Source organism: Tympanuchus pallidicinctus, unplaced genomic scaffold (genome assembly GCF_026119805.1).
Source record: "Tympanuchus pallidicinctus isolate F22 unplaced genomic scaffold, pur_lepc_1.0 scaffold3, whole genome shotgun sequence".
Lineage (NCBI taxonomy): Eukaryota > Metazoa > Chordata > Aves > Galliformes > Phasianidae > Tympanuchus > Tympanuchus pallidicinctus.
Genome location: NW_026294747.1, coordinates 21964307 through 21991699, shown reverse-complemented (window position 1 = coordinate 21991699; position 27393 = coordinate 21964307). Strand labels below are relative to the sequence as shown.

The 27393-nt window shown below is 39.4% G+C and overlaps 1 long non-coding RNA gene across 2 annotated transcripts; it reads right to left on the bottom strand.

Moving 5' to 3' along the window:
- Positions 1-2309: 2309 nt before the first annotated feature.
- LOC128086186 (uncharacterized) lies at positions 2310-26445 on the bottom strand. 2 transcript variants are annotated; one of them, XR_008209283.1, is made up of 7 exons: positions 25726-26445; positions 23874-23959; positions 23394-23525; positions 23215-23244; positions 22014-22090; positions 19651-19830; positions 2310-2407 (listed from the first exon to the last, which is right to left on the bottom strand). It is a non-coding gene; the product is annotated as an uncharacterized LOC128086186 (long non-coding RNA). The 2 variants fall into 2 exon arrangements; XR_008209284.1 differs by lacking the exons at positions 2310-2407; positions 19651-19830 and adding an exon at positions 20516-21326.
- Positions 26446-27393: the final 948 nt, after the last annotated feature.

The following is a 27393-nucleotide window of genomic DNA, read 5'->3' as shown; positions in this document are numbered from 1 at the left end:
ACAATTTTTTTTTAACCTGATAGCATGCTTTTCTCCTGTCTCTAAACTGGAAGTGGACCTGGTTGGGTGAAGTTCAGCAAGAACAAGCCTGTCCTTATTTTCTAATTTTGTAGCTGCTACATATGTACAAAAATTAAAAGTCACTTCCAGGAACCCAGTTTTTCCGGTTGCCAGCAGCACTGTCTGATACTGTGACTTACCTTAATATCACAACTGGAATACTCTAGAACTAAATTTTTTTATTTTTTTTTTAAATACATGTTTACAGTTACTGACTGTGATGTTGGTTACCACTACTGTAATGTGCAATCAGGGCATACCCAAAAAATCAATACTTCTTTTTTTCTTCTTTCTATCAGTCAAATAAGTACATCAATATGTAGGAAAAGCTGGGAAAAGCACTGCTGGAACAGAATCCTCTTTAAAAAAAAAAAAAAAAAAAAGAAAAAATCTAAGCAGTTTTTGCTTTAAAATTCATCCTCATGCTCAGATTTTCAGTCCTTTCATATCTAACTAGTGGGATGCTTCTCAGGACTGCTGATCCTCTCCAGTATCACAGCCTAGTAAATTTTGATCTGACATAGAAATCTTAGAAAATAAGATACACCTGCTTGAAAAAGATACCACTGTTAAATAATATAGTCTGGAAGACTCTGGTTTAACTCTAAGTACAATATTCTTGATTTTATCAGTCAGATAGAAAAAGTACAAAGAACAAACAAGTATTATGAAGTGTCACTTCTGGTCCTTGCATGCATACATTTAACAAGTAAACTAAATGGAACCTGAAGAAAAAGCTGATTGTTTTTCCACCTATTTTAGAATATAAAAATCAATTTTAAAAAATGTACAGATTTGCCAATAGTTCTACAGCAAAACTGAGAGAGGGCTCATGTAGAGGATGTTTAAGTGCCTGAAAGTAAAAATCCCAGAGACATATTGGATATGAACTTTGGATAAGAATACACAATACATCTCAATTTTCTAACACAATGCACTCAGTCTATTCCAGCACCTGTCTTCAGGCCCTGTCTCAATTTATTAGCTTTTTCTCATGGCTGAAATGAGCAATTCTTGAGCCAAACAGCTGTCTTAAAATTCTAATTATCTTCAAATTTAGGCTAAAGTCTTTATTGAGGTTTCTAATTAAAAACAAACCAACAACGAAAGTACAACCAAAATCTGAAGATGTAGGGAAACTCATTCCATTTTTTCAGTTGAAATTTGCTACAACAAGTAATATTTTATATCTATATTTTTTCCCTTCAGGCACCTGATTGTTGAATAGATACAAGCAAATCTGCTAAACATGCAACACCACGCTATTCAGCTCTTTTACCACATTAGGAAGATGCAGCCACTGCACTATGAGAAAGAGTCAATTACAAAAGGAAATTAGAAGCTGACACAAAGGTTAGAGAGAGGTGAACAAGGGAAGGGAAGTTCTGAAATTACACAGCTATTGCAATTAAAGTCCAACGGTCCTCCTTCTACAGGTCATAGGAGCTGCAGCAGTTTTGATAAAACTCTTACAACAGATCTATCTATCTTGCAACAGCAAAGGAAAGAGTTCTCTTTACAAAATCACTTACAAGAAAGGAGTCAGTTTTTTCTCATTGAATCTATGTAATTCAACTGCCACTCTCAGCTTCAAAGTTCTTATTCCAGGAAGACTTGAAATATTTGCAATATCACTGGCTGAATCTATGTACTATCACATTTACCATGAGATTAAAAGTTTCAAATCTCAGCAAGAGTAACTCCTCACTTAGGATGCAAAAATTATGAAATAATACATCACACTAAATTTCATCTAGGACAGTTCAGTGAAAAAAAATATATATACATCAAACCCCACTGAAATTTTAAGCACAAATCATATTCCATACCCCCACATTTCAGTGGTATGCTTTGATCTGATCACAGAGAGTGTTTCACGATGAACTAATTTTGTTTTGGTTAGGATGGGTAAAGCAATACTAAAAGTGAATACTATTGTGCTAGTAAACAAGGCACTGAAATGAAACAAACAAGTGGGAAAACCAATCCAGTTAAAAACATTAGTATCTTTACACTACTACAGTCCATGTTTTTAGTGGGATTTATATTGCTACTGGAAGAATCTTTGCTATGCAAGGGACTATACTTTTCTGAAACAGAGCTGAATGATAGAAGCAGGTGGGGAGAAAGATTACAGTTAATGCTGATGGAAAACAAAGAAGTAAACAAATCCCACCCCCTCCCAAACCTTCTCCTTTCCCTTGTGGCTAAACGGAATAATCTGTATGCTTCATAATAGCTGTACTCACTTCTGCAGAACTGATGTGTGGAAGATTATCTCCTGAAAGCATCAGACAAATTCTTAACAGAGCGGAATTCAGGTCTGTGATTGGTAAAAGTCCCTTTCCTAGTAAAAATGGAAAGCCTGTTCAGATAAAGCATAGAACATACTGCAAAACAAAGTACTGAAAATATATATATCTTGACTAAAATGACAGAGAAGGCATGTCGCATGGTTGCAAAAGTATATTTGCAAAATAGATGGGAATTATTTTATTGTTAATCAGAAGGCAGAGGAAAAAAAAACAAAAAAAGTTCATTGAACTTACAGACTTCTCCATTCACTGAGACATCCTAAATGTGGTGATTTTTTTTCTAAGAGCCCTTGAAATGTAGCATTTGAATTCCAGAATTTGGTTCAAGTCTGTCTGATCCTAAGTAGATGACTGACAGGGTTTTTTTTGTATGTTTGCATACGAATAGCATTCTCTACGTGAAGTAGTAGACCTGAGCTGATTAAGCTTGAGTGCCTTAATTTATTGAAGTTAAGAGTACTGCTTATTCTCCTCATACCTTCCAGCATTCTGGGTGAACACTAATAGACACAGGAAGGCAGAGAGAGTACTCATCTTCACAAGGAGCTGCCATCTTAAACACCAATACACAGAAGAGCTGAAAAGCATTTCACAGCTCATTCAAAAGTTCAGCTGTCATGTCCGTTGAGACCTTTCCTGCTTATTCTATCTCCTTGTTTTTCTTCTTTGACAGAGTATACAACATATTGTAAAGCCTCCTTTTTCTCTTCCCGTCAGTCTGGCATATCTCTCCCTAGAGCTCTTTCTCCCCAGGAAGATGGCAGCAGCTTGCAAAAGCCCTCAAACCACATCAGGGAGATGGGAGATTAAAAATACCCTGTGCGTGACAAAACCAGGGGCAGGAGAGGGCATTTGCTGTCAGTAGAGCCTGCAAAGTGTTCAAATAAGAGTTCAAATGGGAAAAACAAGAAACAATACTTCATATTTTTTCAGATCTGCTGAGATTTCTGGCTGTATTATCAACTGTGAACATCTCAGAGCAGGAGGTACAGCAGAGGTAGCATTTGCTATAAAAGTTGAATTGAGCTTCAGAGGACAGATAAAAATGTTAGCTAAAACAACAAGTCAAGGTGGGATATTCTTCACAGGACAGCCACACTCCAAAGAAAAGTTAGAGGAGTATTTCAGAGCCAGGAAAGGGAGAGTTGGAAGGGTAGAAGAATGGTTAGAATGGTTAGAAGGTCCTACACTCCAGCTGAGACAGATGGCTGTCCTCACTGTAATGGCACAGTAGGGACAAGAGAGAGGGAGCCACACAGGCACAGTTGGAACTATAACCAAGTCAGAATTCCAGAAAGTTCATCCAGTGGTTTTCCTTCAGAGCTTGAGCAGAAGTTGAGTTCCTGCACAAAGTCTTGGTCCCATGTTTTACTCTTTATCTTGTCCAAAGCACCTCAGTCACACAGTTTGTGAGCAAAAAATTAAATGTAGCATTAACCCTACATAAGAAAACTGTGTTTCAATAGATAGCAAGTATTTTCTTCAGCTCCCTGGCATCTACTTTGACGTTGTTCATTCAGTGGTTAAATTCCCAGATCCTCCTATCTCCAAAAGTTAACTCCGAGTATTAACATGCAGCCAGAAGAAATGAGTATGTAAATGAAGAGCATGTTATGACGGGCACATATATGGACAGACACAGTGTAAATCTTTCTGAGCATTGGACTCCACCTCCCTTCCCTCTCCCTTCCTTGTGTGGATAACTAATGCTGAGGTGTGACCATCTTGTATCAAATCTGAAAGCGCTGACCCTGTGCACTTGGGGCTGCCTAAATAATGTCAGTTCATTTGCTGGGCCAGTACCAGAGTTACTGTTCATCCCCACAGACTACAGACCAGCACAGTTCATCAGCTCTGTAACTTCAGTTAAGATTTATAGATATTAATGACAACAAGGGCAGGACAGGGGGAAATTACTCAAACTACTATATGGAAGCTTCTTAACCAAGCTTTAAATATACATGTTCTGCACAAAAGCATTTAATTTACTGAGAAAATGAATCCTTTTATAACTGGCCCTAGCTGCTAATTCAACAAATGCAGCTCTTGGGTCCATGGTTACAGCACTGGAAATGATTTTTGCTTTCTAAATTCTGCAGAGGTGGGAAGCCTGCTGACGTCTGTTCAAAGCACTTTGCCTCACCAGGACTCAGCCTTCTTTGTTCTGTGACACTGGCTGTCCCCTGATATCAGAAGGGAGCAGATGGATGTTTTTCTCAAAAACTGGAAATTTTAAATCAAGAAAAAGCCCATACACTTCATCACGACCGCTGTACAGTAGCAGTAGAGTTTTCTGTCATACAAAATAAGACAACTATTTCTACGTTGAATGAAATAAGTCAGAAAACACAAAGAAAAGCATTAATTTTTTTGTTCTCTGGTTGAAACGAAGATCACTGTGCATTCAAGTATTCATAATGTGGGAAAGCAGCATAACAGACAAGTGCAGATGAGACTACTGTAATATTTGATTAATTCTGTAACTGCAGATGAAGGAAACAATAAAAAGGATTAAATTATTCTCAATGGAGGAGTAGCCAGGAAAAATTAATGAATACTAGGAAACATTTGTACATTTTGAACTATTCATAGACATCACAAATTTGCGACACAAGACCTATGGACCTGTGCCTACTAAATGTTACAAAACTCATTCTGCATTAAAAACAAAACAAACAAGAACATCTCAACAACCCAGACATGTCCAACTAAACACAAGAACCTTGTTTTTAGGACAGACATCTAGCATGCTGTGAAAAGCACAGGAGCAGATCAAGACACTGCAGTCATTTTTAGGCAGGTCACTCCAAAAATAATGCCTCCTATTTATTTCCATGGAAACTAAAACAGGTACAAAGAGCAAAAAAACAGTGATAGAGCAAATGCTCAGCTACAAGATGCTGTTTTTCAACATAGCTGCCACAACCATTAGCTGTGTATTTTCAGCAGCAATGAATGAGAACCTGCATGCTGCGTACATAAAGTAGACAACTCAAAGGGAAGCAGATGCACAATGTGGCTCTTTTTAAGTGCACACAACTATTTCCCTATAGAGGTCAAAAGCCGTAGATGGCAACGTACAAAATGACCACCAGTAGAACAGAATATTAAGAAAAAAAAAGGACAAACCAACAAACCCAGTAGATTTAAGCTACTACTTGTGAAGCACATCAAAATAGTCATTCCAATAATACTGTTAGATCAAATCAACGAGATGTTACTTAGGCAAGATTAACAGAACTCCACATTCTTCCAGTTGGAGCTGCTAATAAGGAACAGCTAAATGGATTTCAGTGTGTATTATGAACAGTGGTTATTCTCATTTAGCAGACATCTGAGCTTATAAACAGGACTGGCTTTATACTGTGTGCCATAGGTGTTTCAGTAGAAACTGTATCCAGGCACTTGAGTGATTGCTTGTGGCAGAGCCATTACAGGTGAACTTCCATTACTGAAAGAATCAGAAAAAGGAACTATTAAAGAGAATGATCATGATATGCAATTATTGACAACATCAACAACAAAAAACATGGAAAAATCCAGAAACATTTCCAAACAAACCCACACCAGGGAAAATATCACTCACTGTAACATTTCTTGATTTCCAAAAAGCTGGAAGTTAAATGGGCAAAACCGTCTAACCTGCTCCTTCAGAAAGTCTGGCTCAGCTGCTAGCCCTCTAGAGATAGTATGTCTGTAAACAGATGCAGTATTGAAGAATCAAAGAAAGAGCAAATAACCTGTGCATTCCATGCTAGAGAAATGATTAGCTTTTGAAAAAATTGGCAAATAACAGCCTTTATGCAGGAGTGAGCAAGACTACAACAAGGCTTTAGAAAAAAAAAAAAAAGAAACAGCACAAATACTTCAGCACTAAAATCTGAAATGGTATAACTCACAGAAAAGGCTGGTCTTTAAATGGGACATAGCACAGAAAGGAGTGGAAATACTCTTAATGCAATCATAGTGGCTGCTGGCATCTACTACGTGCATGACACTAGCTAAAGATATAAAATTATTAGTCAGAGCAAAAACCTGCACAAATTGAAAAAAGTCCTTGCAGCACTACTGTTAAACATATTCAAACAGAAATTGAAGGCTGAATAAAAAAAATAAAGAGCAAACTCTTACAGAATAAGATGAAGACAGACTCTGTGTAGAGGCTAAAGAACATGAAATGAATGCTATTACATAAAGTAATATGAAGTGGAGACCAATAATGATCAAGAAATAACATTACTGACTAGTTATTATCTGCTATACCTGATCGAATTTTAGTTTATCTAGCCCAGTAGTATGTACCCGAGACACAGAAATGCCAAATACTTAAAGGAAGATAAGATAATTCTGGTCTTAGTAGGCAGCCATAACATTACCCATCTCTGATACAAATCTCAGCCTACTTCCTAAGATATGATTATTTTTTGACTCACTGCAGCGTCTCACTGGTTGCCAACTACTAATGACAGCAGTAGAGACTTCAGTAGGAATCAAAGTATTTTGCCTTCACCCTACTCCCAACTACACTTTTATTTTCAGTTAAACCTTAAAACTTTCTTGAACTGAATCCTTTTTCATTTGTTCCTACAACAAACAGTAAATGAAGGTTGCAGATCATACTGTCATCAAACACACACAGATCAAAAAAGACATTTCTCTCTATTATCACAATTGTCCATGCTCCTCATCTGCATGGCTCTGAAAATATCGTCAGCATCCTCCACACAAATCACATAAAGGCAGTACCTGCAGGTGTTCATCCATTTTGACTACAACCTTCATACAACAATAAATAATTTCTCTCTCCTTGCCCATGAAAATGCCCCAAGTAGCATGCAGGACTAGAAAATGCTCTGGCTACACCATTAGCTCTTAGAAGCACAGTATATAAAAATATTTTTTAAATATATAATTCACACACTAACAGAAGATCGGGTAAGATTATTTATGGAATCTAGATTATTTTCCCCCCTGTTTTTGACAGGTTATACAACAATTTCAAACATTTACCCAGTCTTGTTAGAATAAATTTTAATCAAAATTTCCTCATACAAGCAGTATATAATGTTTTGGCAGATGGCAAGATGTCTGCACAGGGTTTTTTTTGCTGTTTGTTAGCGGGTTTTTTAAGGATTAAAGTATAAGTATCTACAAAATGTAAGAGACATTCTTTCATGTCAGTTAGACTTTGATTTTGAGGATAGACTTCTGAGATCTTACTGTTCTCTGTCCCTTCTTATTGCCCCCTATCAAAGTGATCGAGGCCTAACTTGTGTAAATAGAAGCAATGAATTCTCCTTGCTGTGAACTACCGGACAATTCTGCTGTAATACAGAGTATGAAGTTTTCTTGTTTTCCTTCACAGCATAGAAGAGAAAATGCAAGTCATCAAGGAGTTGAAGAACTTTATCTGATGAAATTGCAAACCTCTCTTCAAAATCTTAGATCAGCAAAATGAGGAGGGAACAAAGTAAGGAGACAAAGACAGTAATTACCAAAAGAGTAATAATTTAAACAGAACCGAGATTGCTTGAAGCAAACATGAATACATCGGTCACAACAGGTCCATTAGGGCAGATTCATTCATTATTAAAGTTAATGAATTCATGTTCTTTTCAGGAGAGCCTAAGAGAAACGCTCAACACTGACAATGAAAAATCTGATATGGGAGTGAATGGATTTGAAGGGATAGGAGGATGGTGAAACTGGTTTATGAGCATGAAGACAGCTATAGCTAAGACCCAACATCGGGCCTAAATATAACCAGGTCCTTAGTCCCAGGGAAGAACAGTTGGTCCCAGGCCCACTTAGCAACTGACATTCACCTGATTCACAATACCCAGCATGACAGAAGTACTTAATTTTCTACAGTGGGCCATTCACCTCACAGGTATTTTAGGTGATTGATTCCTGCATAGAGCAGGCACACAGGCTCCGTCCACCAATTCATTCTGGTGACTCACACTGGGACTTCCAGTTGTGCCATTTGGCTGCATAAAATTCCTGCCTTAAATGGGAGGTAGAATTAAAATGAATCAGTGAATGAATTAGTTAAAAAATATGTCATAGGTCACATAGGATTTCCAAAAAGTAGCTTTGCTGAAAATTTTTCCCCATCTACTCTCAGTACAGATTTTACTGGGAATGCATAGAGACATACACACAAAGCACATGCAGGCGGCACATACAGTGCTCATTTCAGGCCTTCTGGAACACGAAGTTAAGAGAAAGTAAAAACAGGAATTCCAGAAGTCTTAGTTTACACAGTATCTTGTAATGTCTACACCTCAGTTTCAGCATCAGGAAATTAGAAAACTATAATCTTTTATCAACCTTGCAAAATCCCCACGCCTGCTTTAAGGTTTTAGCAAACAAATGTTGGGTGAAGCTGGGAGATAAATAAAAGAAAATAAATAAAGAAGGAAATATAGAAAAAGAAAAAAAAAAAATTCTACAAATCCTGTTCAGCCAGGTAGAATTAGCTTTAAAGGGTCTGGAATCTAGGGCAGTATGCCTTAGTAACAGTTGAAAGCCAAAGAAAAACTTCAGCTTGAACATTCAAAAAACCCAGCAAGAATAGCAGCCTTATTTTGCTTCTAAACTGAGCACATTTATTTGAGAAACAACAGACATGGAAACTTCAAAGCCTTTCTATTTTATTTTCAGAACACAGACAAACTTTTAAAGTCTCATTCAGAGACGAGAAAGGTACAAAGCAGAGTAGGGCGGCAAATCACACTATTTTGCCTCCCATATGGCTGTTGAAGCTTCTCTGACCACTCCAGTGGCATCTTGCCTGCAGTCTGCCAAGGGATGTTTTAAGGCAGTCCCACAACAGCCATAGCTGCTTCCATCTCCAATTGCAGCCCCATCCAGGGCACAAATAGAAGAAAGCTCAATTCTCTGGGACCCTCCTGCAGAACTTCCTCACTGCTCTGTTGCTTCACATAATCACTCCTTTTTGGAGAGAACAGTGGGGGATAAAGTGGATAGGAGGAGAGAGGCCCGATAAACTTCACATACCTTCTCCAAATCTGCACAACTCCTCTTCATCACCATCCAAGACTAGCTATTATTATTAAATATCTTGATTTATGAATAGCTTTGCTAAACACTAACAGACTGCTGGAATTTCCTACCTCTGTACGTCCTGTCCTCATCTAGCTTTCCTTCCTCACCCAGGCCCCGCACCCACCTCAAACTCTACTGAGCCACACTGGTGTTTTTTGTAGGTGAGCCTAGCATACGGGTAAGCCTTCCATTTATTCTCTCATATTATCTTAGTCTACTTTGCCTAACTCTCTTATTCTTTTTGTGATTATAACATCTTAATATCCATTGATTATACACCCACCCTCTCATGCACCTGTCAGGAAGTCTCCATCCACATCCATAAGCATTTTTTCCCACTGGTTTCTTCCATTGCAATGCTCTTTTCCATGATTTCTATATTTATTATTGGTAAGTTAATTTAATCTCTACATCCTTTCATGGGGAGGTCACAATTAGTAAAATACTTGCTGCATTAAAGAGAAAAAGCATTTAAGACTAGTAAATATTTATGTAATTCAAAAATTTAGGGTCATTATCAAAATATTATTATGAAAAACAAAACTAAAATTTATGAGAATTTAAATTTTTGGATTGCATCTCCGTATAATAAACAACATAAACTTTGGGTTCTCATTCCTCTATTTTCTTCTTTGGATTTGCTTTCTATCATTCCTCTTCACCTAGCTTTTTATTCCACTACTTCTAGTTTCTACCCTACAGATTAAGTCATTTGTGTTGTGGATGTGTTCTTTTTATATGAAGGAACAACAAGATGCAAAGGTAACATCAAGCATTTCATACTCATTCACTGCTGCCTTCTTTGCCCTGGTCTGTTTTTGCAAGGCAGGGAACAAATCAGAAAGAAGGGTGGGAGGGTTTCATCTTCTCTCCTTTTTCGTGCTGTACTACATTTGCTATACTCTCACATTGTACTTAAACCCCAAATCCTTTGGGCACTTTCCCCACTTTGTCATGGATCTTCAAGACCCAAAGAACGGTTCTTGGAAAGTCTGAAGTATAATCAGGGTTTGAGTTACAAAACCCTCTGAGTAAAGATCTGGAAACACCTGCACAATGCCATACACCTCTGTAGCACTGTTGGAATAATAAGAAAACTGGTGCTCAGAGGAGGAAAATACAACCTCTCTCTTTAAACCAGGTGATCTTCCACTCTCAAGGCTAGGTAAGGATACAGGTTTTAAAAAGCCAACAAACAAACAAACCCCACCAAATGTCACCACGATATTTACTGAAGAATTGTGTACATATTATTTATTGTGCCAAATGCACTTCCACAGCAGATGTCTTCTATGATCTGTTTACTCAGCCACATGAAAATAAAATGGTTACAGTTTCAACCTTCTAGGCAGCACTACCATTTACAGGTCCCCGTAAGACCAGTTCATTCCAACACCAGAAGAGCAACTCAGCTTGTTTCTCTATGATGCCCTTCAGCCTTAATTTGACAATATGGACATGTTTGCCTCTGACAAAGCTAGGAACTAGCCCTTGGATAAGACATCCCAACCCATAGCTTCAGGCACAGACCTTTTTATATTGTTTGTCACTCTAGAATCTCATATTAGAGCCACTCAGACTAGCTCAGCCTCTGTGATTGTCATCTCTGATACTCATAGACAACTCTTAGAGAGTTCAGGTTTTGGTTCAAGCCCCAAAAGTTTTGGTATCCAATGTAGAAGCTTGCCAACGCAACCTGAAACTTCGAAGAAATGTAATTTATCTGACAAAGATATGCCAGACAACTACCAGATTCATTTCAGTGTAAGTGGTACTTGTAGTCTCTACCCCTAATTAATATGTTCTACATATTCTATTTGTATGTTTAGAACTTAGGACTAAAAATGTTCAGACAGTGTAGCTCTTTGGCCAGGGATTTGTGCAACTGGTATATTTTTTACAGGGCCCTGAAAGATGCCAGCCTTGAGTGACAGAAACATTTTTCAGTAGAAAACCCTATTACTTCAGGGAAATCTTCTGGGGAAACACTTTGAAAGGTACACAGATCTACAACTTTCCTTCAGTAAAGCCTAAACAAAATACCATGATCTGAGCCAAGATGATGCAAAATGAAAGCACTTTAATTTTTTTTTTTTTTTTAAGTAGATTCAGTTATTAAGTTTTAAACAAGTTCAGCATTAATCTAAACTTGTTTGAACACAGTGCCTCAGTGACAAATGACCTTGGCCATCAGAGTCCTGTTTCTCCTTTGCTGCACAGTCACTGTGCACAGTAGCTGCTGTTCCCCTTCCCTTCTGAGCAAGGGCAAGATAGAAGGGGGATTCCATTGTCATGAGGCACTTTCTTAAGAGCTGAGCTCTATCTACTGAATACCAAACTCTTGAATTGTGGACTTAAAATACCAAGTTTAAAAAAGAGTTATATTTTTTAAAAAGTCATAAATTGTTTTACAGATTTTTTAATTTTACTGCCTCCCAGGAAAGCAAGTCAATTTTAAACTAGTTTCATTTAATAACAACAAAGCTACAGGATCTCACTCACCACAATACATTATTGTCACTTATGCCATTAATACATCACAGCCTCTCAACTTGTAAAGTCTTTCTTCACTGAAATCTAGTTGCCATCTATGTAAACAGGACCAGATTATCCTTGAAAAGAAGATCAGACAGCACCATCAATAACAGGAAGAAGCTCCTTTGTTCACAGCTTACTAAGGAACTTCAAGACATGTTTCATTCTCAAGATTCTGAACCAAACTGCACACCACTCAATAATCCTTTAATGTGAATGAAAGTCCTCATGGCTGGTGTCAGCATGAAGGTAGGCACCGTTATACCTCTAGAGAGCATGAGTGCACAAGAAAGTTGTTGTTTTGTTGTCTTTACCACAGCAACAGAACTGCTTTGATCTACAATTTTGAGAGACAGTGGAGAAGCTGTCATGCCTGGTCTGTTCTCCTTTCTGAGGGTGACCTCTGTGACTTATTGCCAAAGATCAGATGGGTTTTTTTTTGTTTCTTCTCACTCTGCTCTTAACAATAGCAACCCCTGCACTGTGCAACAAATGCAGGCAATGCAGCAAAGCATAGTGTTATCTCATTAAATGTGCAGCACAGGCTCCAAAGATTCTTTCAATCTGATTAGAAAGTTTTTTGTTCTTTATTTTCCAAATGTAACCTCTTTAACCTCTTTATGTTGATATTATTCCCTTTGGACTTCTCCAGCCTGTTAGCTTAAGACTACAGTTTCCAAAAAACATAATATATCCTGGCTTCGGATGCTTGAGTCCTCTGTTTAGAGTCCAAACTACATACCTGTGTAACCCTCACAGATCAGACTTCTCACTCGTACCAGGACTGAGCTGCTGTTGCTGTTGTAGAGGGCAAAAGGAAAGAAGACAGGAATTAATGTTATTTCTACGGAGAGTTCAGCAGAGTTCTGTCTTTCAAAGTTTATTTAGTCATTTCTTTTTGTTGTTGGTTTTTTGTGTTTGTTTTTTTGGGGGGGGGGAGGGAAGGGAGGAGGAGATTGTTGGTTTTTTGTTTTGTTTTGTTTTTTTCCTCAGATATGCAGAGGTATTTATTATTAATTAGCAGAGAAGAGGCTATCAGGCTGGTTGCAATTTTGAGCCTGCAACTGCAACAATGACACAACTGAAGAACTAGGTAGGGGCAAGCCCTAAAATATGGCTTTTTCTTTTGAATATAAAATACAAGATGAAAGTGTTTGGAGGACATTTAAAGCAGCCAAAAAAATCCTGTAGATCTGCTGTTAGCTGTTTTCACAAAACTCAGATTTGAATACTTCTGCTAAGGCTGAACACATTTCCCTCAGTGCACCACAGGCCAAGGCTAAGACCAGCCCTACCAAAAGCAGGTTGAGCAGACATGAATACACGAAGGCTTGTAACAAGAAGTTTTACTAAAGAAAGATCATCTATTACAAAGTATCTCTTCATTCAACACGTAAGAGAATATCAGAACAGTCCAGTTCACTCATGCTTTCATAAAGCAGATAACTTGAAAGCATTACATGTTTTTATCAAAGTAATCCAGACATGGTAGAAATGCTGATTCTCCTCACTCCACTGTTTCCTAATTGGATCAATTATGAATACAACAAAGGCATCCAGAGCTAAGCAAATCTTCATAGGAATTTTCAGGTAGGATCAGGTCTAGAAGATGTAGGCAACCAAATATGGTCTGAAGCAGTAGTTTCCCAGCAGCAAAGAGAATACCAGTACTTGTCACAAAGTAAAATTCTTTGTCTTACAAGAGTTCCAGCATGCCATTCAGTACAGGGGATATCTTGAAGCTCTTTCTGAACTTCACTGACTTAATTAGTTAATGAAGAATCATTAAGAATTATGATAAATTGTTTCTGTTCAGTCACATCAATGACAATAGCCAAAGAGGGGTGGAAGATAATTAACGAAGAAGAAAAATGTTCCATTTACCTAGCAAGATGAAGGTAATGGCCTGCAAATGTGGTAATGGCCTTAATTGTGCCAGGGGAAATTCAGGTTAGATATTAGCAAAAAAATTCCTAGAAGTGGTAATGCATCAGAACAGGCTGCCCGGGGAGGTGATGAAGTCTGGAGGTGTCCCTGGAGGTGTTCAAGTAACGTGATGTGGCACTGAGGGACGTGGTCAGTGGGCACAGTGAGGATGGGCTGATGCTTGTAATACATGGTCTTAGTGGTCTTTTCCAACCTTAGTGATTCTATGATTCTAAGTCTTCTACTGGCAAGAATTCAACACTACTGAGCACAGATCTGATCTTCTGGATGAAACATTTGAGTGTTATTCTCAGCCCCTCACTATAACATTTGTGTTTCTGGATGGCAGAAGCATCGCTGAGAAGTCCTACACATTTATCAGAGAAAATGTTAATCTTTATGTTATCTGAATCCAGTCAGGCTTGAAATCTGAGAAAAACCATAAATGAAGCTGTAAAACAACTTTTAAACTATCCTTCATACTTCCCTACCAATATTTTCAAAACTTAAATCTTATTCCTCTTGACACTGATCATGACATAATAATAAAGCAATGTCTTTCTCTAGCAGCTTATTGCTCTCTCACTAATGAGTCTGACAGCAGCAAGGCTTCTTGTCTGAGTGCCTGACCACATTTGAGAACTGTCCAGAACCTCGAATTAATAATAGTCTGTTTCACTTAATGAGATGCAATACAAATTGAACACCACAACTTTCAGAAAACATTTTATAGAAGTCCATTTCCTCTGCCACTTTCAGTATGTAATCACTTAGAAGTAGACACCAGAAGGTTTTACCACAGGGCAAAGTATTACAAGAATTCTTGTAAATTCTTGATGAGGAGTTGACAACCATAGTGCACCTCATGCATGGCCTGTCAATACATACCCAAAACTTATCACAGAATCACAGAATCGTAGAGGTTGGAAGGGACCAACCTCTCTTCTTCACAAGGAGAGTAGTTTCTTCACAAGGAGAGTAGTTAGGTCCTGGAACGGGCTGCCCAGGGAGGTTGTGGATGCCCCGTCCTTGGATGTGTTCAAGGCCAGGTTGGACGGGGTCCTGGGCAACCTGATCTGAATGTGTATGTTTGGTGGCCCTGCTAGGCAGGGGAGTTGGAACTACATGATCCTTGAGGTCCCTTCCAACCCGGGTGATTCTGTGATTCTGTGATTCTGTGACCTCCAGAGATCATCGAGTCCAACCCCCCTGCCAAAGCAGGTTCCCTACAGCAAGTCGCACAGGTAGGCATCCAGGCAGGTCTTGAACATCTCCAGAGAAGGAGACTCCACCACCTCCCTGGGCAGCCTGTTGTACATAAAATATTCATTAAAATTACTGAGTTTCCTAGGCAAAGATTGATTTCTATTGTAGTAAAATGCGTTTCAAAATATGGGAAGCAGATACTGGATATATTTTATATGTTTATACTGACCATCTAGTACGCAAAATTTATTTTCTACTAAATGAACTCTATCAAAAAATCTTAAGCATTTTGAAAAGAACTGAAATAGAGTAAGTCAAAATTCTCCTCATATTGATTTCAATGCTGATAAGGATGTAGTCAACTTACATGAAAGATCTCAAAAGAATAAAGCCCACATACGCACAGACCCCTATAGTGCAAGACATGGGGATGGCAATTCACCAAGCAAGCTATTTTCCTTGAACACTAAAGTGGATTCCCATGGAAGTTACTGGCTGCTAAAATTCATGTCATTGTGCCCAGTTTCTGACCTTTTTTATTCAGAAAAGACATGTAGGCTTTACCTGGAATAATAATGATTTTATCCTGACTGAAAAACCTGCCTCAACCTTTGCAAAAACACTTGCACTACATACAACTTTATTATAGGTAAGGTTAAGTCTAGCTAATTTTTTCCTGTCGCCTCTAATCACCAGATTCCAGTTTCTTGGCTTGAAACACTTTTTCCCCCTCTCAAACCGAATTATTTTGGAAAGTTACAACCAGATTATTTCACCCATTTCTGAAAACAAGACCACTGAAAAAAGCTGTTCTGTGCTTGTTAAAATCCAAGGTGAGATAGAAGTGCAAATTCCTGCTTTTCTCTATCACACTGGAAACAGCCAGCAAGACACATGAAGCTGTATTTTTGTTGCACTGAGCGCTACTGATAAAGCCTCATCCGCAAGATCACCAGCAGCCTGGGGAAGGCACTTTAGGCATGATAAAATCTAGTCAAAGAATAGCCAGTAGAGGGAAATGAAAATGAGAGTTAAAACATCACTTGCAAAAAAGCAGATTGGACAGATTAGAACCATACAGCCCTAAGAGACTGGGAAGGGAAGTGAAAATTCTCTAAATACGTATAAGATAGCCTTTTTTGTTGTTATCAAAAAAACGTTCCCAATATTAGCTTAATCCTGTTTGTCTTGTCCTATCCATTACTGCAAGAGTGAACCAGGTACAAAACTTGACTTCTTAAAACAGACAAACAAACAAAAACCAAACCAAACAAATAAACACTGCAATAGATTGCTTATGGTGCTTGGAGGATCTGGGGAACAAATTAGACAAACATCTCCATGGCTGATAAAGGCACAGTCAGTGCTACCACATGGCATAATACAGAAAAGATTTTATCTTGCCTTCCCCCAACTCTAATTATAGAGTTTTATTTATTTATATATTTATTTATATAATTATATTTATCTGCATATTGTTCTCTTAGACTCTAGATACATGTCTACATAGTTGGTACTTTTGCAAGTCAGACCCTCGGGTTCGTGATTTTCTGCGTGCCTAAAATGCACGCAGAATTACCTCTGAAAAGCATGGTCTAACTGAAAGGCTTTGTATGACACAGAGATTGCAGCTGAATGCCCTGGTAGTTTCCCAGAACAGTTTCTGAACAAACTTATTACTATATATACTCTGCTTGCTTGCTATAGCAACCAGCATTTATTACACTCCCAATCCATCCCTGTATTAGATATCTGTGTGCATAGGCTAATGCAATACTCTAAGGGGAACAATTCTACAGCAAATACAGTTAAGGATTACACTGAGAAGAATACACTCTTACAGGTCAAATATGGTTGTAGAGCCCCTCTTCATTATGGAAATACCTGTCAAGGTTTGGGCCACATGATCTCAACAGCAGTCTTTGACCAGACTGTTGCTGTGTATTTGTGATACAGCATGTTGTTACAACTCAGCAAGTTCACTGTTTCTGCCTGCAAATTATTAACTTCAGGTGAAAAAAAGATAGAAATTCATCCACTTCTTGACTCTGGGATTACTTACTTGGAACTTAATCTGGCCTCTCTTGTGGCCTGTCTTTACTGCAGAGCACAGGTGATACCCAGAGAATCATCTTGGCAGCTCTCAGTGGTTTATAGGATTCTGCAAGATTATGTACAGTGTTTCCCATTTGAGTAAACTTACTGATTTCTCCCCCTTCTCCGTAGAGGGATTTGAAAGAGCAATTCCTAAAAGTGCTAAGGCTAAGCTTCTCCATTGTTGTAGATGCTGTTTACTTAAGAGAGATTAAATGTCTGCCTCAGAAACCAGATGCAAAGCAAAACAACTGTGTGCATATCAATGACACACAGAGAAGAAGAGCTGGGACTACAGATTTTTCTGATAAGCAAGTAAGGCATCTCAGCATCCATTTCAGTAGGACTTCACAAAGCCTTGCAAACAGAAGGGGGAAGCAGGGGAGAAAAACACAAAGTGAAAGAATGACCAAGGAGAGAGAAATTACTCATGAAGAGACGGCACCAGTAAAGGAGTTAGCTATGGTGGAGAGCCACAGAAGTATTTGGGTAGAACTCAAAATAGGCTAAGGGTTAAACAGATAACAGTTTTCAGTGGCATCTACATAAAAGCAAAGAAAAAAGCGTGCAAGCCCAAGATATGCTATTGCCCCTGAGGCAGCATTACAGAGGCACACTTACACCATAAGTTGCCAAAAATGGGTTCTACTACAGTTTTCCTCTTAAATGGGCATCCTATAGCAGTAAAAAATAGGAAACAATACATTTAGTTCTCTATTTGACTGCTCCCACTGGACAAAGCAAGCTTTAACTACAAGTCCCTAGAACTGTAGGGTTTATTTTTAATCAAGTATTTGAGCTGCTACTTGCATTTTATTACAGCCAAGAACGAGTAGTTTATAATGGTGCTACAAGCAGCCACTCTGCTTGTCTTGCAATTGGCAGCACACAGACTGTGTTGCCACACGGCAGTGGTTCTCTCTGGTTGTAACAAAGCTCAGAGCAGACGCCACCAGCTAGAGAGCCGTTATGTAGTTTCAAAAGCACTGATGAACATAAACTGCAGAACTCGGAGATTGTCTTCTAATGGTAATCAGACAGGAACTCTAGTTTCAAATATTTCAGACTCCAACAACCAGAGCAACCTAAGGGTTTGACGCAAGCAATAAGGTTCTAAGTAAGTATCAGACTTCCATCAAGCACGGAGCTATTAATATTACTCTGTCTAGATACAAATGAACACAGATGACCTGAGAAAGCAAAAACGAGAGCACACTTCTAATTCTGCTGTGGTGGCACACAGATTTGTATTTGCTTTGTTCCTGTGGAGAGCTACGCAAGGAAGAGAAGACAGCTGCATATGATTAAAGGATAAGGTAAAAGAAAGGAGCACCTATACTCCTGTTATCTGAATGATGTTTTCTGAAAGCATTAAATAGAACTTATTGCAGGATTTGTCCAGAAAATTCAGTGGAATCTCACAGCAACATACAACTAAAACTTCTGTTCGCTCCAAAACAAGCAAACAGAAAGCCAAAAAAAAAAAAACCCACAAAAAAACCACAAAGCCCAGAAAGAATAACATCACAACAGTTCATGCGTTGCTTTGATGATACATAATCCCCATCTCCTCAGACTGCATTCACTCATTTGTCCCATTAAGTTTACAGTAAGCAATTTGAAAAGATGATCTGAACTGACAGCAACTACATCACATAAATTGATGATGCTGTACTTCAGAGTGTAACGTGTACACATCTGAAAGGCATATGCAGAAGACAGAGGCTCCTTTCTCTCAACATTCAATAGTTATATGAATGCCCAGTGGCAGTTTTGTTTTACTTACTGTACTAATAAATAAAAACATTGGGGCTGAATGATTACCTGTGGATGTGGTAAAGAAACTGGTGCTTTTGTAAATCATATGGCCCCGTTTAACTGCTGAGGCAGTACTGAATGGCTGAAGGATATACTGATACTGACTCTTGCATGCTGCTAAATTATTCACACGCCCTCACCGTTCTCCATTTTAGTAGAAATATCTGCACGGCCATACTAATCATCATCATCATCCTACTCTTAGGCACAGCTCCTTTCCCCACATGGTGTCATACTTAAATACAACCAATTTCCTCACACTGGCTTCGCTTCTGTCTGAAACATTCACATATCTAGGCACCCATTAAGAGAAAAATCAGAATTCTTTCACTTTCACTTCCGGATACTTTTAGTGGTAACAATGGAATATGGTAGGTCCTGGTGCAATAGTTTATATTTGATAGCATGTGTTGTATTTTAGAAAAGGATCCGAATCTGCTGAGTGCATCAGTTACATTTTAAAATAGTATGAATGAGAGTAAAAATGGAACTGATCCTGCACATATTTTTACATCAATGATTGTCACAATTTATGATAAAAACAAAAAAAAAAATTAGTGAAATTAGAATGCAACATGAACATCAAGGAAAACATTGCAAGAATAGCATTCAGTTGTAGAAATACCTTCTGAGAGCTGTACAGAAATTATCCATCTCTTGGCCTCTTTCATAACAGGCTAGATAAGCTCCAGAAGACCCATTATAGAAGGGCAGAGGAATCCTTTATCAGGTCATGGGAGTAGGCTGATGTGATCCGGCCACACCAATCTTTTCTACTGTTCATGGAAGCAGTACTATGATGATCCTGTAAAGGCAAAGTTACTGATATTGTTGGTATAGCATATTGTTGGTACAGCAATTAATGCATAGATAGCCAGCTCTGACATTTCTTCTCATTCAAGTTTCTGACAGGCTGCTTCCCTACAACATTTGGCAAATGACCCCATCTTGATCAGAAGGCAATTTATTGCACACTGGATTTCAGCAGGTGTGATCACTGAAAATGACAGCTCAGGCTACGATTTGGGGAAATAATAGAAACAGCAGCATATTTATAATTATGGATGAAAATGACATATCTGATGTAAATATTTGCAAGAAGGTTTTGTTTGTTTGACTTTAAATTGCCAGTGGCTGATAAACTGAGGGTCCAACACCCTCAACAACCACAGTGTGGAGATGGACAGCCTCCTAATCCCACAGGCAGCTCACTACTCAAGTAGACTGAGTTTTTAAGATACTAAGAAAGAATTCTTCTGTTGAGTCAGACTTAGACTCTACACTGCAACCCAGCACAGATTTTAATTAGCTCATTTGGGCAGTGCTTGCAATGCACATGTGACAGCATGGGCTGCAAATGTTATGTAAGAAGCTGAATAAATCCTTAGCAAACTAGCCCAGGACAGCTGCAACTGATTTAACAGCAGCTTTGCAGCATAAGCACATTTGCAGAAGCCTGGCTTTGGAAATACACTGACTAGCTCAGAGCGTCAGCCTAGACTGAGTGCCACATAAAGTAGAAGCCACCAATAAGCAAGAGATACTTCATAGCTTTAAAAAAAAAGAAAAAGAGTGTCAACAGATGCTTATGCCAATTACTTGTTAGAATACTGTTGAGTCACTTCCCACACACAATCCCCATCTTGTATTTAGGGTATCCCCACTCCTAACACAACTGATTTCAGAGGCCCAATTAGCACTGTGTAAGTGAAAACCATTGCATTGCCATTAAGTGCACAGCAGTAGCTGATTCAAGCTTATTTGCTGTGAGGAAAAAATAAACTTGCATAAATGTTGCTACAGAGCTTTACACCTCCCAGACACAAAGTTTTGAAGATAGAAGCCCTTATAAAAGTATGAGTAGATTTTGCAAGCTATGGTTTTCAAATAGCGCCATTAGTTGGTGCTATGGCCTCACAATAAATTTACCAGGAGACAAAAATGGATTTCCTATTGACCCTTTCTAAATCTTTAAACAAATATCTGTCATCTTTTCCAGCAAACTTGAAAGAAACTTGTTCCTTTTTTCTATTGCACCAACTAAAACATGTATAACCAAAGGCAAAATACGTTCAACAAGACCAGAGCAGTAGTGGTGCAAGATATAGACAAACCCAGAGCACGGTCCAGATGCTATTAGTCAAACTGAAGGTTTGGTGTAAACAATCCTGTTTTATATGGATAGCCTAGAATTTAATAAAAGCAAAGGACATAGCATTTTTCTTTAAAATTTCAATCTTCTGGATATCTACAACAAAAAGCAGACACAAAAACCACTTGAAGACTTCTGTCCACTTGCCCCTGTTAAGACAAGACAGAAAAATAAACAGTGATATGACTGAGAAGAATTAAAAAATCCTAGAGCATGACATTACCAAAAACATCTGTAGACACTTTGCAGAGAGGACTCCCACTGGTATTACTCAGTTGATGGCAGACAAAATCAATAGATAGTTCTCTAAAAAGCTGAATGTCTGATGGATCTAGCTTACAAGTCAAAAGAACAAGGGCTTTTCTTTAATTGCTATAAAATTAGCCTACACCTTTTCTATAGAAAAGCCTATAAACAAAACTGTCTTGAGTATTCTTAGCAATTTAACTAACACCAGAGGGGAAAATGAGGTCCAATTACTTTTGCTACCAGAGTGTGAAGGGCAAAACCAGAATGAAGAGCTAAGGTAAACATTAAACAGGAGCAAAATAGAAGATTTTTATCATCTTGTTTTATTCATCCAACTATTGCTATCACCCTACATATCCTGAAAAGTCTCAGCAGCAGTCTCGGTCACTATAACCATTTACAGCCCTAACATAAAGCCAAGCAGGCAGACACGCTCAATTTTGCCTGTGCCTGAAGTTAGTGTTGGGCGTAAGCAGAAGGAAAAGAACTGACAGAACCACTATATTAATGAAATAAATTAAAGAAAGGAGGCAGGGGAATAAGAAAGAACAGCAATTAGAAAACAGACATGAAACTCTGAGCCTTACCTTTTGGAATAATTAAGCAGTACATTTGTTGTTCACACTCGGGCTCCAATAAAGTCAGTATCAAACTTCAACTGAGCCTAAAAAGAGGCAAGATTTCTGATTCTTTCAAAACTTCCTACATGTACCTTCCTTCCTATCAAATATAAGCTGTTCCTTCGCTGGAACAGGTTGCCTAGAGAAACTGTGGATTCCCCATCACTGCAGGCACTCAAAGCCAGGACGGATGGGGCCCTGGGCAGCTCTGATTTGTTCTGCCCTGGTGGGGCCTCACCTGGAGTCCATCTCAACCGTGTCCAGTTCTGGGCTCCCCAGTACAAAAAAGACAGGGATCTCTTGGAAAGAGTCCAGCGGAGGGCCACGAAGATGGTGAAGGGCCTGGAGCATCTCTTCTATGAAGAAAGGCTGAGTGAACTGGGTCTGTTCAGCCTTGAGAAAAGACGACTGAGAGGGGACCTGATCCAGGTCTATAAGTATCTAAGGTGTGGGGTGCAGAGTGGCAAGACCAGACTGCTTTCAGCAGCATGGATACAGGACAAGGGGAAACGGACATAAGCTGCAGCATAGGAAGTTCCACACAAATGTGGGCAAGAACTTCTTCACAGTGAGGGTGACGGAGCACTGGAACAGGCTGCCCAGGGGGGTTGTGGAGTCTCCTTCTCTGGAGATGTTCAAGACCTGCCTGGATGCCTTCCTGTGTGACCTGCTGTAGGGAACCTGCTTTGGCAGGGGGGTTGGACTCGATGATCTCTGGAGGTCCCTTCCAACCCCTACGATTCTGTGATCTGGTTTGGGGCATCCCTGCCCATGGCAGGGGCTTGGAACTACGTGATTTTTAAGGTCCCTTCCAACCCAAGCCATTCTGTGATTCTACATTAAGGCCAGATACAGCTGACTTTGAAGACAATCCTAAGAATTCAAGGTCAGAACAGTGCAACACAACCTAGCAAATGCCCACTCACCAGTAGTCACGCACCAGGTCTTTCAGAAATAAAATTTCAGTGACTGCGTGCCATCCTGTAACTCCAAGCAGCCACTAAACAGACATCTAAAACAAGCTTACGCATCACAGCAGCTGTGCAAAACAGCCACAATACATTAGGAAATTTTTAGTGCTTAAAAGAGAGACAAGAATTCAGAAATAGCACTCCTTCCACTTCAGTACGCTAATATGCAGTTGTCTCAGGAGAGACAGAGTACTTACCTCAAGGCACTCACAGAAGAAAGTAGCTATCTGAAAAACATGGAAATAGTAAAGAAACATCTTACCTCAAACACTGCCCAGCACTCGGCTTAGTTACAGCTGCTACGTAATCTGCTTGGAACAGATTAACAGTCCTTTCAAAGTGTTAAATTCAGTATGCTAGCATCACTCATGCTTACCCATTACTTGAAATGAAGGCAGAGGAACACAAATGAGCTGAACAAGAGAGGCATGTGTAGGCAGCATGAGATCCATGTCAGACAGAAGGTAGGTTCTTGTTTTCATTTGCTCTATGGATAGTTGGTCACCTGCTGGGAGAACAGGTTTTATTCCTTACACCTGTGGCCTGAGTTTAACACTCCTCACACCCCCACCCTACTCTAGACAAACAATATAGCTGTGAGATGGCTGTCTTCACAAGATATGTGCTATGTTATACAGGTTTCGGGTTGTTGGTTTTTTTTTTCCTTCCTATTTCTGTTGTCATTCTGAGAGTATTTCTAGATTTCTCTTTCCAGCCCCATATAGGAGAGTTTCTTGGAATTAAAAAAAATATTACTTCTGTTTCCTAAGTTTTCTTCAATAGCTTCCTTTTACATTATGCTATTCTACTTTCTAACTAATATTTCTAAGCAGGCTGCGAGATGTTTCCTATTTACCTTGAGCAAATGCATATCCTAATTTGAGCTGAAAACATCATTTTCCAATGAAAACAGTCCCATTAAGTCAGTGTTCTCACAGGGCGCTGTGGAGAAGATAAATAAAAGAAACTCAAAGAACAGTAAAAGGCACTCTAAAAGCTCACCAAACAGCAGAATAAAACTGAGATCACACAGTCAGGATTTGGTTTTGGTCCTAAAGCACCAGGAGAATGGCTCAAATATTTCTGAGGCCTCATAAAACATTAGCTACTTCAGTAAAACATGTGAAAGCAAGCTAAGATGTTAGGAACCAAATCTCCATGGTTTAGTACTGCTCACAAGGGTGAAGTCCCATACTTGCAGGCAATTAGCAGCAGTTTTATTTCATGCGAATACAGCCAAGGCGAGTGTGTTCAAGGAATGGCCCATAGCACCTCTGCATGGTGACCAATTCTCTCCTTTCCCAGACAAAGCTGCATAAAGCAGCGGAGATTGAGATGTACATTCTGATTTTCCATGGTTTTTATATTCTAGGTGAACATTTACATGTCTGCAAAGAGGCTGTAAAAACCTACTGGAGCAGCATAATTACTTTACAAAAACTCTGTGGAAAGGCAGTTGGCTATCACCTGGGAATAAGAAATTTGGTTGTTTATGCCTCAGCATTTGTTTCTAGGTCCTGTCACATGTTGCCTGAAGATCTAGGGAATTTCTGCACCACGGAAAAATAGCACGAACAGCTCAGAGTTTTCTAACCTAGACAACTGCATAATACTTCCCTCTAAGGCACAGGGCAAACAACTGGCTGCCTCTTCCTTGCACCTCAAGGCAGTGTGAAGGTGGAACAGCGTACATTATCACCTCCTTGGTTTTGAAGTAGCCACACTGTCTTCTCAGAGTGGAAAATCTCCATTTACAGTGCTTGCAAGAACTCAGCGGGCCCTCCTGCAGTGCCAGAGAGCACAAGGAACTGCTATGGTTCCCAAACAGCTGCTTTCCACAGGTGGAGGAAATTACTAAGCCTGTTGTACAGCAGCTGCCACTGATTTAGGTCACAGGATTTCTCTCCCACTGTGTGTTACAGTCTGTGAGCCTCACTGAGTCCCAAACTCACTGTAAGATGCAAATCCCTGCTTTTTATCATACTTTGATTCTGAAAGCAGCAGCTGTTCTTTTATTTATAGTCGAGTCCAGGCTCAGAAAGGTCACCCATTTCTTGCCTATTTGACGAAGGCTCTACACTCCCCATTACTGCTGACCTCAGCAGGACTGCAGCTCTTCAGGTGAGGCTCTGTTCAGCTGGGAGTCATTTTGCATCTTTTCAGTACAGCTCTCAGGTTTCTTAAAACTGCATCCCATTGCTTATCTTTTCTCCTGTATGTCTGACAGCATACTTCACACTTCTATATCTCTCACCTAAGAGCTATGAATAAAACAGTTTTATGACCATATGACTTAGTTTCACCTATGACTGAAGTCAAAAGCCTCTACAGGGAAGTGGTCCAATTAGCAGGTACATATACAGTTTCTTACAGTTAATGTTTTGGGACACTTTTCAGATTTGTCTGAAAAATAGTCATGTGGCAATATCATCAAGAAGCATCTTACTGTACAGTTGAAACACAGCAATTTCTCAGAATGTTGTCATGTATTCCTCCTTATTGCAATCTTTGTTCCACTGGTAACAGCTCTGAGAATTTCATACAACCTCATGAAGTAGTTAGAACAACTGTTTGCAGTTGCAGACTTACTGTTTAAATGTAAGCTTTCAAGCAGGGCATCCTTGAGTGGATGGGCACTGCAGACTGGCTGTTTCTGATGCACTTAATAGCAGTGTACCTCACCTGTCTTATATTACTGCTGTTCATACCTCAGCATCAGGCTCTCAGAAGACACTGTGGTGTGTACACAACGGGATACAAAGCAGAAAGTCATTTCACTGGTCAGAAAAATTCTCAATATTAAGGATTTTTTTTGCATGTAGAAACCCGTGTCCAAGGCTGGCAGCACAGCTCTGAGCTAGCTTCTGTAGCACATCCCTTTCCAAATGTTTAAAACCTAAGATCTCTGCAGAAAAACAAAAATAATCACACGTTCTTAGTTATAAGATACGTTGTTAAGGCAACCAATAGGACAAGTTTTTAAAGTCTTTAAAATTAAGAATAGGTTCTGAATCCCTCCTTTCATTTTGATGTGAAGAGTTTTATGTTGCCACTGAAAGTCACGAGCTGGCCTGGAACTTATGCCAGAGCTACCATCTGTAACAAATGGCATAACCTTCATCAGCCTCAGCCTCTAGGCTTTGTGCACTAGGGTTTTGTTCATAATGCAGCAGATCATGAAAGATCATTAGTTGGTTTAGGTGCACCAGCAGGCTGTAAAATGTCTATGAAAAGCAAAGTAATCCCAGACAGAATACCTTACAGCCACAGTCAGCTTTCTTGGTTATCTCTATGTGGTAGGATTTTGCAGGCAAAAATGTTTCCATGTACTTGCTGGACCCAGGCTCTTCTCTGTCTTCTGCTAAATGCTGACTCCTCTGTATACATAGCCTTTCCATAGAAGTCAGCGCTGTCCTGGCTGACTGCTCGCCACCACCTGTGTCAACTTCCTGCCTTCTCATCTGCTGTATCTCTGCTCACTGCCAAGAGCTCTGATCACAGTAAAGCTCCCTCTTTGCAGTAGCATTGCCTACAGTAGGCTGGTTACGTGTAGGAAGTCACGTTTCTACACGTTAGTATCTCCATCCATAGTGCCTTATACCCAGGTAAGTTTTTTTTCCCCATTGTAAGGGAACTATTAGGTCACAGCCCAAGCTCATGATAACTGAACACCTGGTGGAGTGACTGGCTCAAGGAGCAGAGGTGCAAGCAATTTACCTGTGCTTCCCACATGACCAGAAGGGGGGACCCTGGGTCCACTCCTTCCCAGCTCATTTAAGGGCAAGCCACTAAAGGAAGAATATCTCCCAAATAAAGGTTGCTCCCTGACACGGAGTGTTATGTTGAAGAGATCCTATGACCAGATGGGAGAGTTAACTTTTTCCTATATGCGATTATTGATGTTCCCAATCATACTTTGCCTAGAATCACAAAGAATTTATCAGAAGCAATTTTGCTGCTTCTAAGAAGCAATGTCTGTATAATGAATGGGAAGAGGCATGAGCTGAAATCTGTAGCATAGGAAACACTGACCTAGGCTTCATAACACAACTGCCTTTCCCTAGCCGTACACACCAGAGAACGCTGCAGTCATCTGATCACGTTTTCTGAATAGTCTTCTGCATGCTACCACAGTTCAACTTCTCCTAGTTTTGAACCTCTACGCAAAAGATCAGGGACACCTCAAGCATACAGTTTATTAAACACAATCCCTTCTTCACCACGCTGAAATGCCCATGAAGAACAAGAGCTGAGCTCATAGTCTGATCATCTCACCAGCCACATATGCCCACTACAGTACAGCCGCACAAGTCTCTGGTACCCTGCTGAATAAAATCCTTGCTAGCACATCCGTAGGGAATACCTTCCCGATATTT